Below are 5,656 nucleotides of genomic sequence, written 5' to 3' on the forward strand. Positions count from 1 at the left end.
GCACTCAATATTTTCATAATCAATATAATAACATTATTTTTTTAAAATTACTTAGATGTTTTCATTTTATTTTTAAAAATATAGGAAAAAGTCTTGCAGTTATTATTATGTTTTTCCAGTTCTATTAATTACCTTGATAAATATAACCAACCTATTCCCTCTTCATATGTGCAGTAGTTTGGTTTTCCCAATGTTGACTGAATGCTGCACTGAAATAGTGTTTTTTGGAAAGAGTAGATTAGCATTAGTCTTCCCATGCACTTGTATATCTGAAAAAATCATCATGTTATTTCTTCATAAAAGAATTACAGGACTAGTTGTTAAACTCTTAAGTCACTATTTTCTTCTCAGAAAATTTTGGTTGCTTTTGTGATTGTAAAATTATTATTTTTAAAAAAGAGCACAGGCTTTATTTGTATTCATTATTTTTCCCTAGGCAGAATACACAAAGGTTTATTTATTTCTTTTTAATAAAAGATAATTACCTAGAAAGTGAATCTCTTTGACCTCTCCTTGTTGTTAGCTTTCTGTCTTTGAAACTCCAAGGACAATAAATTTGCATAGTTCCTGTCCATGATTCTAATTTTAACAGTTATTTGTCTATTATAACTTTTATTCTGAAAAAAGAAATCCTTGTTTATCTCTGTACCTAGTTATATAAATATGAAGGGGAAATAATTGATTTCTAACTTATTTTTAACAAACTTCCCTTGTCAGAATTTGTTCAACCTGCAGAGTGTTTCTCATTCACAGATCCTGTTGCATTGGCCCCTTCTTGTTCACCTGTGCAATGAGTCCTATAGGGTGCTCCAAAGCCTTCTCAGTTGTACCCCTACATATAGTTCTACAGAAAGTGGGCATGATAGAATAACTTTTTAAATGATATACTCATAGGAATAGAGCTGGTTAAAATGGATAGGGGAAGTTTCCATCTCAGGGAACCATTTAATATAGTTTGATTGACTTAATGTCTTTCTAATCAGCCCCCCAAAAATCAGTATTCTCAGATCTGTGCCATAATGATGAATGAAGACCTCCACTGAATGCTTACTTTTCTTCTGACCATGTTGTTCAAGTACAGTGTTCTTTGTGCTTTCGTTGCAGAAATCACTAAATTGTTCCTGAGAGCTAAATGTTACCAGGTGTTATTCTTAGGTCCAGGGCCACTAGAGTTTGAAAATGTATATTATATAATGTCATAAATGTTTTACCAGGGATATAGGCAAGTGTAAATTAGGTGTCCTGGTCAACATCATTTCAAATCAGTTTTTGTACTATCAAATGATCTGCATTTATTGACTTTGTTATAGACAAAATGTTTTCATATATTTTTAGATCCATAATACTGCAAATTCCTACACAAAGACACCTTCCCATACAACTTAAAAGAATGTTCCTTTGCAGTTTCTAGTAGTTGGCAGTTTGGGGGTTATAGCAGGTAGGAAAAATATTGCACTGACAATATAAATGTATTGTCACCCTGATCAATCATATCTAACTTGAAGGGTAATTTTCAAAGTTAATTGCTTAAAGCAAAGTCACCAACTATTATGGCTTGCATGTAGTAACTTCAGATAAAAGTGAATCTATGCTACATTTAATTATATTTCAAGTAATTTAAGAAAATATCAGATAAGTGTATCCCAAACTATTTCCAAAGCATATAGATACATTTGCATATGTATTAGGGTCTGTAAACAAGTCAGGATGGCACCTGGCATTTTGCCAGAGGGAGTGGTTTGTGAGGTGGTGCCAGTGAGCTATTAAGTGTGGAGATTCCTTATTGGTTGACTGCTGTATCTAGTTTATGTTAATTAAGATAAACTGCGTGTAATGTATATATACCCCTCGTGTCCTACAATAAACGGCTCCCACTCCTGCTGTATCAATGTACACAAGTTGCTCGTCATCCCCCGGTTATTTTGGTGCAGCCGGACTGCCGCACATATGGTTTAGTACTATTGATTACACTTACTATAAATCTGATGCTAAAATCTATTCTTTTTTAACAGAATTATTACTAATTAAAATTTCCATAAAATATTAGCTTTATATGTAATGTACCACAACTTCTGAATAATGGTCAATTGTCAAATAGTGAAAATTGGTAATTAAAAAAAATCTTTTTTTAATATATGTGTAGTATATAACGTGGCTATGAAATAAAAATTAAATTTACATGAAAGTTGCATTTTAAAAGAATGCACAATAACGAAATATGGCAAAGTACCTTGCTGTGGTTCTGTGGATTTAAACTATATTTATATATTATTGGTGGAGTTACAGAAATCAGATTTTTTTCTAAAATTTTTGGAGTACCATTTAAATGTTAGAAATATGAAGGACAAATTAGGGAAAAAAAGCATAGAAATGTGGAAACCAAATTAAATCTACTTAGAAAAAATTTGAAACCTAAGTAATTTGGATCCCCAAAATAATCAGTGGCTCATATCCTGTTCCAAATGAAAAGTCTTCCGTTCAGCCAATGACTTTGGTGTAATATTCAATGAGCTCACTGTCAGACCAGCACTGTATATTTTTGCTGCAACTTAAATAGGTTTAGCTTGCCAGAATAGTTTCAGAGGAAAAATTATTTGGGGGAAAAATCTTTATAAACAACTTCAAAGCATTACAAGTTTTGTTTTATAGCATAATGATAAAATCTGCTTGGGTGATAAAATCTGCACTGCCTTTTACTAGCTCTGTGACCTTATGAAAATTAACTGAGTTCTCTGTGCCTTAGGTCTCTCCTCTGAAAAATGGTAATAACAGTCTTTTGTAATTGTTGGGATAAATAATTGTCATAATTTACAGTAAGCATTTAGAATAGTTCCAGGCATAGAGTGAAGACATATTAGGGTAGATGTGACTATTATTGTGTATTTGACCTTCTGTTTTGCTCCATTTACAGCCCACTGGCATGCACAAATGATATCCAACTGGATAGGGGAAGAAAGATGGATGCTTAAAGCTTATATTTATGATTCCAATGTCAACAATTGATGTCATTGGGAGTTTAAGCATTTTCGCAGAATTCAAGAATTTCTCTAATATGGAGAAATCTAACATTTTTTATTTGTAACCACTAATTTACTCAGTTACTACTCATGGTACTTTCAAGCTTCTGCAGTATGTTCCACTCAGGTCACTGCTTCAGAAGGTACATTGAAAAGCCTATGTCATATGGTCCATTATCATTTACTATTTACTTCATTAACATGTGGCAGGTTTGGGGGAGACCATTCTCCACAGATCTCTCACATTTCAGCAAGTCGTGTGGATAGATTTGTTACCAACATTCCTTTCAATAATATATGTTTTGTGAATAACCTTGAAAGATTAATACTGTCTCCCTTTGGGACAGAGGTCAGAATTATTTTCTGTCCAGGTAAACAAAAATAATGTCTTCCTATGGGCCAATAATTTGGTAGATTTTTCTATAATCACCTTATAAGAATGGGTGCTTTTTAAATTTAAAGTGTTAAAATCTTAGACCTTTACATTTATTGACACATTATTATAATCCACGTGCATAAGGTAAGGTAGGAGATATTCCTTGGAAAGTAAGTATGGTACCTGCTTAAGTTTATTCTTTAACAACACATTGACTGTAATTGGCTTCATCCATTACAGTGTGTGTATATATATATATATATATATATATATATATATATATATATATATATATAATTTTCATGTGGTTCTGAGGCTCGAACCCAATGCCTCACACAGGCAAGTGCTATACCAACCACTGAACTACAAAGCCCAGCCCCATGCCAATTCAAATTTTTCACTGCCATCTCTTTGTTTATTTCCCACTGTCCTGTTTTTACTACTTTACCACATTTACTTAGTTCTCATTAATGGTAATATATTGTACCCCAGGAACAAATATTTATTTTCTGATTAGTACTGTTCATTTGGAGATTATTATTATCATATTTCACTGCTTGATTGAAATTCTAATATCTTCCCCATTGTATAAGTGTATACTGTATCATAGAAATTAGAGTGAATGATTCCATCTATGCAAATTAAATTTACTGCTTCTATCTTCTCTATCTGAATCTTAACTTCGTAAATAAAAGGAGTATATGACAAAGAGACAACATATATGCATGAAGGACATATTTGGATGACATTTTTACTTCCCATATCTCTAAGTTTTAAACATGATCTTGTAATCATGCCATTTCTAATCACTATTCCAGTTCTGCATATGTGATAGGTGACAGTGAGATACAACAAATTGATATACCAAGTACATTCCAGCAGTTGAGAGCGGACATGAGGTAGAATTGCTATAACACTTAGGTATCAGGAATGATACCTACACATAGGTCAGTTGAACAAATGAGAGTTTAAAATACACACACACACACACACACACACTATTACTCCAGTATTGGAAATGACTGGCAGACACAGTATCAAAATATTTTTAGAATGGAATCTCATTACACTATATATATATATATATATATATATATATATATATATATATATATATATATATATATCCTTTTTACACCCATCATATGACTTTTCACAACCCAACCATATGACTTTTTTACAACCATATGACTTTTAAAAAAAATCTTTTAAACTTTCTTTACATTTCATGTTAATTTATCCTAGTGTAGAAAGAAAAGTCTTTCAACAAATTATGATGGGCCATATGGATAATCCAATCACAAATAAAGAAGTTGCATCCCTACTTCATAATGCATATAAAAGTAAGCTAAAAATGGATCAAATACTCAAATTTTAAATATCCAAGACTACAAAACACTTAGAAGAAAAGATAAACAATGACCTTGAATTAATGGTTTTAGATGACACTAATATCATAAACAGCAAGGCAAAAGTAAGAAACATTAAATGCATCCATTTAAAATGCATATAAATTATATATTTTAAAATAATTTTTCAAAATATAAAAATAGCAAGTTAAAATATAAAAACATAAATATACAACAGGAAAGAGGGTATAGTACACTAGATGGTATGATATGCCAAGGATTGCTGATTGCTCAACACTTTTTCCAAAAAAAGTTATATGTTAGATAAGTACACTGATTTGAATGCATTAAGGGATTCTAGAAAGAATAACATCCAAAAGATGGATACATCTTCAAACCACTCATACCACTTTCTAGAGAAACTTTCATGGACATAGTTTCTGTTTTGCATATTTTGTCCTGATTTAATATTATATACTGAGACTCCATTGTGATAGACAATCATATCATGCCAAGTAGGTCTCAAAAAGCCAGCACACTCAGTTTCCAATGTGATTCATTATTCCAAGTTAATATTTAAAATTTTAATGCTACATATGATTTTTAAGCAAATATTATCTTTAAATGATAAGGCAGGGTAAAATAAATCTAATGATCCCATAGACAATTATTAAACTCTCAGTACAACATATTTTAAAGTATTGATTTAAAAGCACTAGGCATAAACAAAAGTTGGAAAACCAAAATGAGAAGGTAAAAACTTCCTCAATCTCTTTCCAGACACCTGAATTATGCAGGAAAGCAAAAGAATACAACTTCCCACCCACATCGAAGAAAACACTAAGTTAACAGTGAGCAAATATTTTACAATTGTTGACATTATACAGAGTTTAAATTTAACCAATTCCAGGTTA

The sequence above is a fragment of the Callospermophilus lateralis genome, chromosome 5, assembly GCF_048772815.1.
Source record: "Callospermophilus lateralis isolate mCalLat2 chromosome 5, mCalLat2.hap1, whole genome shotgun sequence".
Lineage (NCBI taxonomy): Eukaryota > Metazoa > Chordata > Mammalia > Rodentia > Sciuridae > Callospermophilus > Callospermophilus lateralis.